Source organism: Harpia harpyja, chromosome 1, assembly GCF_026419915.1.
Source record: "Harpia harpyja isolate bHarHar1 chromosome 1, bHarHar1 primary haplotype, whole genome shotgun sequence".
Taxonomy (NCBI): Eukaryota; Metazoa; Chordata; class Aves; order Accipitriformes; family Accipitridae; genus Harpia; species Harpia harpyja.
Window position 1 is genome coordinate 54,935,451 of NC_068940.1, and position 11,528 is coordinate 54,946,978.

Consider the following 11,528-nt stretch of genomic DNA (forward strand, 5'->3'; position numbering starts at 1 on the left):
CCGGCCGTGTTACGTCCCGGGGCATGCCGGGCGATGTAGTCTGCCGGCGCCGGGCGGCCGGGCTGTGTTTCCCGGTGCGTGCCGGGAGCTGTAGTTTTCGCGGACTCGGCTGCCGGGCGGCAGCGTTGCTCTCGGGCGCGTGCGGCGCGAGGTGTAGTTTCGTTGCCGGTTTCGCGTGGTCTCCTGCGGGCTTCCCGCTGCGCCCCCTTCCCCCCCCCCCGGCGGTGCCTGCGCGCCTCGGGGGCGCACGCGCAGTGGCGCGCCGTCCTGCGCGTGGGGCGCCGCGCATGCGCGGAGCTGCCGCCGCGGTCCACGCTGCCGTCCAGCCGGTAACGACAACGCGGCGCCGCGGTGCCGGCGGGCTGCTGCCGCCGCTGCTGCCGCCCGGTGAGGAAACGCCGGGGCCGGCGCGCAAAGCGCGGGACTGCAGCGCCGCGCCCGGGCACGAGCCGCCCGCCGGGTGCTCGCTGCCGCCGCCGCCTCGCGGCCGAGGCGCGGAACTGCAGCGCCGCCGCCGGTGCTGCTGCCGCCGCGGCTGCTGCGTCGTGGCAGCGTGCCGGGCGCGATTCCCGGTGGTGGGCGAGGGCCAGGGCCGCCGGTGAGGCGAACGAGCCCTTTCGGTGGGTGTGCGGGTGCGTCCTGCTCGCTGGCCGCCTGGGGGTGTTGGGACTGCAGGCTCCCGGTCTGCTGGAGGCAGTCCCGGTCCCTCTCTTTCCCATGCTACTGTCATTGTTTTGCTTCCCTGTCCCTCTCCTCTCTATTCTTCTGTCCTGCTCCTTCTTCCTTCCTCTTGTTCTACCGCTCCCATTTCATCTTCTCTCTGCCCTTTTGTCCCGCTCCCTCTCCCTCCTTTTTTCATCCTCCATCTCTGTCCTGCAGCCCATTGCTTTTTTTTTCTTTTCCATCTCTCTGTCCTGATCTGCATCTGTATTTTTTTTTCCCCCAATTTCTCTGGCTTGTTTCCTGGTGTTCTTTTCCTCTCTGCACCTTTATCTGCCCCTCCATGTCCCTGCCTTCCTATCTTTCTCCCTCCTTTTCTTTCTCTCTCTTTCCCTTTGTCTTGCTCACGGTCACTGTTTTTTTTCATTATAAATCTCACTGTCTTTATCCTCCTTCCTGTTCATCTCTTACTCTTTCTGACCCTTTGTGCTGGTCCCTGGTCCTGTTATTTATTGCTTCACCTCTCTGTCCTGCTCCCTGTTCCTGTTTTTTCTCTTGCTCCATGTCTCTGTCATTCTCTCTGTTGCTCTTGTTGGCTCTTTATCCCAGTGTTCTGCTCCCCATCTCTTGTCTCTTTTGCAGCATCCTGCTTTCTGGCTCCCAGTCCCTCACCTGTTTTCTATATCCCTCTGTCCTTCTTCCTGTCTTCCCTTGTCCCTCTGGCCTGCTACCCATCACTATCTATTTTTTCTTTCTCCATCTTTCTGCCTCAGTCCTGTCAGTCTCCTCCTCTCTGTCTTTAACGTTTCTTTCTCCATCTCTGCCCCGCTCCCTGTCCCTTTTCTCTTATTCTCTCTGTCCTCTCTCCTCCTCCTAACTTTTTGTCTATATATCTCCATACACTGCCTATCGCATCATTTCTCACTGTGTCCCCCTGCCCAGCTCACTGTCCTGTTATTCCCCTTTGTCCTGTTCCCCGGCCTTTTTTCTCATCCTGTGGTCCATCAGACCATCTTCAGTAATGGGATGGTCTACATGGTACCAGGTTTGCTGGCATTGGATGGGATTGACCTTTCTCAAAGGGGGAAGAGGGTCTTTGCTCATGAGCTAGCAGGGCTCATTGACAGAGCTTTAAACTAGACTTGAAGGGCTGTGAGAGACTGAACCGTGAACTATTTGTCTCGAGCCTATAAAAGACCGTGGAGACAAGACACGGTGTGCACCCACCACCAAAGAACTGAAGATTGAGGACCAACGGGACGCCACTGGATCCATGGTGGTGACTATTCTTGCAACCCTATCCTGAGTGCTTGCTTGATTTCTGCCTTTTTCTACCATTCTATCCTATCGGTATTATTTTCTACTTTTGATAATAAAAGCTGGTTTGGGGATACAGCCTTTGACCTTGTTTGTGTCTTAATCTCATTCTTGGGATCATATTGAAACCTCTCCCCGATACTGGGTCAGGGCATTAAATTGGCATCACAGACAGGATCCCTTGAGAGGAGAGTGCCGTACTGTTTCCCAAATACACGAGACCTCTCAGGAACGTAAGGGTTTGTGTTGTGTTTAAAATTTTACGTGCTGCCTTCCTGAGACAACCGCTTCCCTGCTTTATACGAGATGAATGATAGTAAAATTGCCCCTTTGGGGAAAGAAGTTTTGTTTGATTTTTTAGAAAAACATAAAAGCGTGACCCTCTGTGCCTGGGATAGACTGGGCTCAGGGAAATTGGCATAATCTGCAGAGCGTTGTTGATCAGATGATCGCTTCAACAGAAAGATGCTAGAGTGCAGTCAGGAAAGGGAAAATCTATTGTTTGTGCCATTCTCGGTGCTAGTTTGGCCGCAGCAGGAGAGGCTAGGGATTGCCGCCTCACTGCAGAATCTCAAATTATTGAATCCCTCCAAAACCTCGCTTGGTCCCTTCAGAGACAAGTGGCAGAATTAAAAGAACAACCTGAAGCAGAAAAGAACCAAGTGAAACATTTGCAGACTGCTCTTAAGGAGCAGCTCCTTGCGGATACTGTCCGCAAGGGAATTCCCCCGAGATCAGAAATTGGCTACCCCTTTGATGACCTGCAGGCAGCGAAAGAGAGAGTAGAGAAGTTAGAACCGCCTTTGTCGTGACCCTTAGTCAAGACTGAGTATGTTTACGATGATGAGCAGGTCCAGTCCCCCCAAGTTACAACTAAGGAGGCCCCCTATACTGCCAATGAGTTGGCAAAACTAAAAAAGGAATTTGGCCAAACGCCTAAGGAGTCAGAAACGGAGTATGTGCGGAGAGTATCATTGTCTGGGGGGGACCAGATTCTGTTAACTGAAAAGGAGGCGGAAGGGTATTGGGCACCAGGAGTGTTTTTAACTACTGGGAATTACCGCGCCCCCCAGTCTTTAACCCAACGGGCAGCCTGTTGGGCAGGGGGTTGAACCCCTTGGAGAGGGGGGACCCCTTCGCAATTACAGGGACTGTTCATCAATTAGTAGAGAGTGTGCAGAAGGCAGCTTGTCTGCAGATGATGTATGATTGAAAATTGGAGCCTAGACAGGAGTCCCCGATGATGATGCCGGTAGATCTCAAGTGAATGACTCACCTTATAAGGGGACTCCCCGATTCTTTGAAGCCAATTGGTATACAATTACAAGGAAAGATACAGGCGATGCCCCAGGGCGAGAGTCGGAGCTGCTTTAGAAGGACTCATGAGAAGTGGCCCAGGAATTAATTACGGGCGCAAGTATGGTCCCGTTAACCCTCCAGCCACCAAAATGGACTCCAGGGGCTTGAGGTAAGCAGAAGTAAAAATAGTTCTGCGCCCTGGGAGTGATAAGAGAACACGCCTCACCAAACCGCTAGGAGGGAGAGACATCCCTAACAAACATAATATACTGTGGGCGGAGGGACAGCAGAAGGGGATCCCGCATGACTTAATGGACAGGCTGCCAACAGACAAATTAGAAAAGTTGGTAACAGGGTGGCCGATCCACTCTCCTTTTAACTCCCTGGTGTGGCCAGTACAAAAACCTAATGGCAAGTGGAGAGTGACTATAGATTGTCTCAGACTTAATGCAAATACCGGTCCGTTGACAGTCGCAATACATAATGTTGCTGAGCTTATAGCTGCAATCCAGGAACAAGCCCACCCGATTATGGCAACAGCGGATGTTAATGATATATTTTTTATGGTCCCCCTACAACCAGAGGACCAAGACTGCTTTGCATTCACTTGGGAAGGTCAGCAATTTACTTTCACCCGACTCCCACAAGGATATAAGCATTCCCCCACTCTAGCCCATCATGCATTAGCACAGGAGCTAGTAGTTCAGACAGAGGAGGTGGTCAGCATTTACCAATACATCGACAACATTCTTGTGGGAGGGGATGAGACAGAAAAAGTTCAGATAACTCAGGATAATATAATTTCCCACTTAGAAAGTTTGGGGCTGAAAATTCCACCAGAAAAAATACAAACACTCTCAAGTGAAGTAAAGTTTTTAGGAATTTGGTGGAAGAGAGGAATGACATGTATTCTACCAGACACCCTTTCCTCATTAGATCAGATTAAAATGTCAGAGTCAAAAAAGGATTTGCAGCATGTACTAGGAGTACTTGTGTTTTGGAGAAAACGTATCCCTAATTTTTCAATTATTGCAAGACACCTGTATGACTTGTTGCGAAAAGGGGCCCAGTGGGAACAGACTGAACCCCACAAAGCAGCACTGCAGTTGCTAGTGTTTGAAGCGACTGCTCATCAAGCTCTTGGTCCCATTCAGCCCATAGACCCCGTCCATATTGAATGGGGATTTGCCAAGACAGGAATATCAATACATTTTTGGCAAAAGGGCCCTGAAGGACCCATTCGGCCTATTGGGTTCTATTCCTGTAGTTTTAAAGACACTGAAAAAAGATATACAGCCTGGGAGGAGGGTTGGTTTGTAGTCAGTTTAGCCTTGAGAGAGGCTGAACAGACTATTCGGCAACAGCCAGTAGTGCTTAGAGGCCCATTTAGGTGACTCACAGAGCCTCTGTGCGGAAATGGTATGCCCAGATAAAGCATTATTGTGACATTTTTACAGTGTCTGAGGGAGCCACCAAGATGTTAACCATTCGAGATGAGCCCAGAGAAACACCCGAACTCCCTCCTGTAATACAAGTGGCCCCTCCATTTTCCGAGCAGTTGCAGAATGTTTGGTTTACTGATGCTTTCTCTAAGCGAGAAGGAAAAACTTGGAAATATCGAGCTGTAGACTCTGCGTAGATGCAGACAAACAAATAATCACCAAAGGGGAAGGTAGTGCTCAAGTAGGGGAATTAGTTGCAGTATGGAGTGTTTTCCAACATGAAGCCCAATCTACCTCTCCTGTCTATATCTATACCGACTCTTATGCCGTATTTAAAGGCTCTACTGAATGGCTTCTGTTCTGGGAACAGAATGAGTGGGAAGTCAATAGCATGCCTGTATGGCAGAAAGAAAAGTGGCAAGATACTCTAACCATTGCTAAGCAAGGAAAATTTGCAGTAGCCTGGGTGGCTTCCCATCAACAGGATAGCACCCCTGTTAGTCGGTGGAATGGCAAAGCTGGTGAATTAGCCCGATTAGCTCCCCTCCAGAACACCCAAATAGCAGAAAAACTGGGAGTGATTGTTAGAATGGCTGCATGTAAAGAGGAAACATTCAGGGGTCAAAGATCTCTATTGTGAGGCCCAAGCTCGAGGTTGGCCAGTTACCAGGGAAGAATGTAAGACTTGTGTGTCCGCCTGTGAACAATGTTGTAGCCGCTTAGAAAGACACCCCCTGGAAGGTGACCCTACACTTGAGGGAGGGGAAAGGGTTGTGGGAGGCCTGGCAAGTGGACTATATTGGTCCCTTCTGAAAATCAGAAGGAAAGCATTATGTGTTAGTTGAAGTAGAGATAGTGTCAGGGTTAGTCCAAGCTGAAGCATTTGCCAGAGCTACTGGGGAGAACACAGTGAAAGCTTTGAAAGAGTGGTTTAGCACCTTCCCCAAACCATGGTCAACTCAGTTGGATAATGGTTCCCACTTTACTGCTAAAATAGTGCACGACTGGGCAACCCAGGAAGGAATCTCGTGGGTATACCATACTCTGTATTATCCGCAGGCAAATGGAATTGTGGAAAGAACAAATGGGCTACTGAAGTGCTTCCTCAAACCACATAAGCCAGGATGGGCCAAACGGCTATGGGATGCGGTGGCTAGTGTTAACAGTCATTGGGGAGTAAACAGGTGCCTGAAAATTACAGCATTCTGCCCAAAGGACCCAACCATTATGCCAGCCCCAGATGGTCCAGATCATCCCAGAAATCCATCACATTTTCCGGGCCAACCAGTCTTAGTTGAACTCCCCACGGTGCGGGCAGTACCTCTGGTACTGGAAACCCCGATGAATAAATAGACTTGGAAAGCAAAGGTTGCTTATGGAAAAGAACATAAGATCAACACCAGATGGATTATTCCATCCTTCTAATAATAATTTGTTTCCAGTTCCTTAGAATGAACCGAGTCTGGTTTTTTTCTTTTCCAGGTGAAGACTCTGGAGCCTGCCTGAAGGAACACATGAACCTGCTGATTGTCTGCGTGGTTTTGTTGGTGATTGCTTTGTTAATATTTATAGGATGTTTGGCATACCACCGCAGACATTGTTTTGGTCGACCATTGTCGCCGCCTTTAATATGTGGGGAAACTCCTGTGCCCCCCTCATCGGCTCGTTGTGGCAAAATGAATTTATTGTTTTAGGCCAGCAAGTGGCCAACACTTTTAACCTGACTAATTGTTGGGTATGTGGTGGACCCTTGGGTTTGGAAAGCTGGCCATGGACTGCTGTCCCTATTTCACCGAAATGGTTAGTGAGTAATTACAGTGAGGTCAAAAATTATTCTTACTGGGGTGAAGACACGCAGCCCTGGGCAATAAGATACCCAGCCCAAGGTGAATATTGCCTGAACCGAACACAGAAAGATGGTGTCGCTGTGGGAAACAGCAAATGTAACTGGACCTATACTTATGGCAACCATTGCTTCACTGACGGTTGTACACTGATTAATTGTTCAGGAAACACAAACTCGGACCCTATTTCACACAATGCAGGCTACCAGACGTATTGTAGCCTCTTTAGTTCCCATTCCTTGAATTTTGTACCTCGCTGGCCCGGGTGGGCTTGGGTGAATCAAACAGGGCACAGGAAACAGTTTTCCAATTTTTGGTCTTCCACTAATCAGTCTAATAACCGTCTTAATGTTACCTGCTTTTGGCACTGTGGTTCCGGTGCCTGGAAATGCAAATTCACTGATAAGACATATTCCTGGCTCCCTGACGGGACTCAGATTTGGTGGTCAAGTGGTAATAAAATACTGTCAGGGACATTCGAACATAGGTCCGGATGGATTTCCTATCTGTTGGGGCACCACAGAGGAGGTAGGAAAAGCCATGGACAGGTTGTTGATGAATGGTCTATCAAATCATCCTCTAGGAGTAGATAATACAACATATTTCCAATCACCATGGACACCCACTGGTTGGTTTGAAAATGGTACCCGAGCCTTAAAGGGCCGCTATTGGGTGTGTGGCCAACATGCCTACAAACTGTTACCAGCAAATTGGACTGGAGTGTGTTATGTGGGAGTAATTCACCCCTTGTTTTTTTCTGCTCCCAGAGAATGAAGGTGATGGACTGGGTGTTAAGGTATATGATGATCTTAATCGATATCGGCAGTCCATTGATACCTCTGTGGCAGGTGGAAGTGGTCAAACCTGGGGCAAAGATGAGTGGACCCCTCAACGTATCGTACAACATTATGGACCTGCCACCTGGAACCCCAACGAGAGGGTTAGCGGTGCTCGAGAACCTATTTACAATCTAAATCGCATCATTCAGCTGCAAGACGTGTTGGAGATTATTACCAACCAAACAGCCAACGCCCTTGATCAATTGGCAGATCAGGCTACCCAAATGTGAACAGCGATATTCCAACATCGCGTGGTTCTCAATTACCTGCTAGCCGAAGAAGGAGGTGTTTGCGGTAAACTAAATGATTCTAACTGTTGCTTAAAAATTGATGACAGTGGTAAAATTGTTAAACAAATTACCACAGGAATACGGAAGCTAGCCCACGTTCCTGTCCAGACATGGAAAGGCTGGGACATTGACTTATTTTCCTGGCTCCCAGGTGACCCATGGGTAAAGCGAATCCTATTTTACTTGTTATGTGATTTTGCTGTGGTGGTGTTTTTGCCATGTATCATTCCATGTTTTATACAATTGATTCAACGTATTGTAACTAATATGCAATTTGTAACTACTGTTTCACCTGACGGTATTAAACAAATTCATGCTGTGCGTCGAACCACGCCGTCGGTAGTATGGATTGTATGAAATGCTCTTTTCTGGCCTTTTCTACGTAACTATCTTTTCTCAAAACCGCCATGGGTCCTGAAGCAATTTTTGAGTCATGGGGTGGTGTAAGAGACTGAACTGTGAACTATTTGTCGCGAGCTTATAAAAGACAGTGGAGACAAGCCATGGCGTGCACCTACCACCAAAGAACTGAAGATTGAGGACCAATGGGATGCCGCTGGATCCGTGGTGGTGACTATTCTTGCAACCCTATCCTGAGTGCTTGCTTGATTTCTGCCTTTTTCTTCCATTCTATCCTATCGGTATTATTTTCTACTTTTGATAATAAAAGCTGTTTTGTTTATATGGCATTTGACCTCATTTGTGTCTTAATCTCGCTCTTCGGATCATATCAAAACCTCTCCCCGATACTGGATCGGATAATATCAGGCTTGCCTGTGACAAGCTGTGGGATGACACACCAAGGTTAGAGGGACGGGGTGCTAGCGAGGGCCCTCACCCTGTTGCTCTGAGACATGCTGGGTACACTGCAGCATGCTCGAAGTCTTACGGAGATGAGCTAGGGGCTCCTGAGGTAATAGGAGCCAACAGAGAAACACCAGTGAAGCACCTCAAAGGAACTGAGGTGTGTTCCTCTAAGGCGGTGACATGGCCAACAGCCCAGCTGAAGTGCCTCTACACCAATGCACGCAGCATGGGCAGCAAACAGGAGGAGTTGGAAGCCACTGTGCTGCTAGAAAGCTACGGCCTAGTTGCCATTACTGAAACTTGGTGGGACGAATCCCGTGATTGGAGTGCAGCTATCAATGGCTACAGGCTGTTCAGAAGGGACAGGTGAGGAAGGAGGGGCAGAGGCATTGCCCTCTATGTCAAGAAATGGATAGATTGTGAAGAGCTGTCTCTGAATAATAGCCACAAGCAGGTTGAAAGCTTATGGGTAAGAATTAGAGACCGAGGCAACAAAGGGAACCTTGCAGCTGGTGTCTACTACAGGCCGCTGGGTCAAGGGGAGCCTATTGATGAAGACTTCTTATTCCAGCTACAGGAGGCATCATGCTCGCAGGCTCTCATTCTGCTGGGGGACTTCAACCACCCCGACATCTGCTGGAAAAGTAGCATGGCAAGCTGTAGGCAATCCAGAAGACTCCTGGAGTGCACGGAGGATAACTTTTTAAGCCAGGTAATAACTCTACCAGAGGGGATGCGATACTGGACCTGATGGTCACCAACACAAGTGAACTAATTGGTGATGTCAAGGTTGGAGGCAGCCTGGGCTGCAGTGATCATGCGGTGGTGGAGTTTGCAGTCCTGAGGGATATGGGATGGGTGAAGAGTAAAGTCAGGACCCTGAATTTTAGAAAAGCAAACTTTCAGCTGTTTAAGGAATTAGTCAACAGGACCTTCTAGGAAACCGCCCTCAGGGACAAGGGAGCAGAACAGAGCTGGTTAAGGATACTTTCTATGGAGTGCAAGAACTCTCAATAACCAGGCGTAAGAAATCAGGAAAGGAAGGAAGACTGCATGGATGAGTCAAGACCTGCTGCTCAAACTAAAGGGCAAGAAGGAAATGCACAGGCAGTGGAAGCAGGGACAGGTATCCTGGGAAGAGTATAGGGATGCTGCCCACTTGTGTAGGGATGGGGTCAGGAAGGCCAAGGCATGGCTGGAGCTGAACTTGGCAAGGGATGCAAAGAATAATAAGACGGGCTTCTATAGGTATGTCATCCAGAAAAGGAAGAATGTGTACCCTCCTGATGAACGTGACTGGCAAACTGGTAACAATGGACGAGGAGAAGGCTGACATACTCAACAACACTTTTGCCTCAGTCTTCACCGGCAACCTCTCTTCCCACACCTCTCGAGTGGACAGACTGCAAGATAGGGACTGGGGGAGCAAATTCCCTCCTACTGCAAGAGATCAGGTTTGTGACCACCTGTGGAACCTGAACACACGTAAGTTTACAGGACCTGATGAGATGCATCCTAGAGTCCTGAGGGAATTAGCTGATGTAGTTGCCAAGCCCCTCTCCATGATATTTGAAAAGTCATGGCAGTCAGGTGATGTCCATGGTGGCTGGAAAAAGGGAAACATTGCACCCATTTTTAAAAAGGGTAGAAAGGAGGACTCTGGGAACTACTGACCTGTCAGCCTCACCTCTGTGCCTGGGAAGATCATGGAACAGATCCTCCTAGAAGCACCTCCTCCTAAGGCACATGGAGGACAGGGAGGCAATTTGAGACAGCCAACATGGCTTCACCAAGGACAAGTCCTGCCTGACCAACCTAGTGGCCTTCTACAATGGAGTGACTACATCAGTGGACAATGGAAGAGCTACGGATGTCATCTATCTGGACTTGTGTAAGGCCTTTCACATGGTCCTCTACAACATCCTTCTCTGTAAATTGGAGAGAGATGGACTTGATGGGTGGACTGTTCAGTGGATGAGGAATTGTTTGGATGGTCACATCCAGAGAGTAGTGGTCAACAGCTCAATGTCCAGATGGAGATCGGTGAGGAGTGGTGTCCCTCAGGGGTCCGTATTGGGACCAGTACTGTTTAATATCTTCATCAATGACATAGTAGGATTGAGTGCTCCCTCAGCAAATTTGCAGATGACACCAAGCTGAGTGGTGCGGTTGACACGCCTGAGGGACAGGATGCCATTTGGAGGGACCTAGACGAGCTCAAGATGTGGGCCCATGTGAACTTCATAAGGTTCAACAGGGCCAAGTGGAAGGTCCTTCACCTGATTTAGGGCAACCCCCAGTATCAATACAGGCTGGGGGATGAAGGGATTGAGAGCAGCCCTGCAGAGAAGGACTTAGGGGTACTGGCCAACGAAAAGCTGGACATGAGCCGGCAATGGGTGCTTGCAGTCCAGAAAGCCAACCGTATCCTGGGCTGCACCAAAAGAAGCGTGGCCAGCAGGTCGAGGGAGGGGATTCTCCCCCTCTACTCTGCTCTCGTGAGACCCCTGCCAGAGTACTGCATCCAGCTCTGGAGTCCTCGGTACAGGAAAGACATGGACCTGTCAGAGCGGGTCCAGAGGGGGGACACAAAAATGACCAGAGGGATGGATACACCTCTACTATGGGGGAAGGCTGAGAGAGTTGGGGTTGTTAAGCCTGGAGAAGATTCTGGAGAGACCTTATTGTGGCCTTTCAATACTTAAAGGGGGCTTAAAAGAAAGATGGTGTCCTGGTTTTGGCTGGAATAGAGTTAACTGTCTTTCTAGTAGCTGGTATAGTGTTATGTTTTGCGTTCAGCATGAGAAGAATGTTGATAACACACTGATGTTTTCAGTTGTTGCTATGTAGTGTTTATACCAAGTCAAGGATTTTTCAGCTTCTCATGCCCAGCCAGCAAGAAGGCTGGAGGGGCACAAGAAGTTGGGAGGGGACACAGCCAGGACAGCTGACCCGAACTGGCCAAAGGGGTATTCCATACCGTGTGAGGTCATGCCCAGTATATGAACTGGGGGGAGTTGGCCTGGAACT

General features: G+C 49.1%; 1 long non-coding RNA gene across 1 annotated transcript; it reads left to right on the forward strand.

The window, feature by feature from the left end:
• The first annotated feature begins 516 nt into the window (after positions 1–516).
• On the forward strand, positions 517–8,380 carry LOC128145404 (uncharacterized). Its single transcript, XR_008236461.1, has 2 exons — positions 517–1,939; positions 6,201–8,380. It is a non-coding gene; the product is annotated as an uncharacterized LOC128145404 (long non-coding RNA).
• The last annotated feature ends 3,148 nt before the right edge of the window (positions 8,381–11,528 follow it).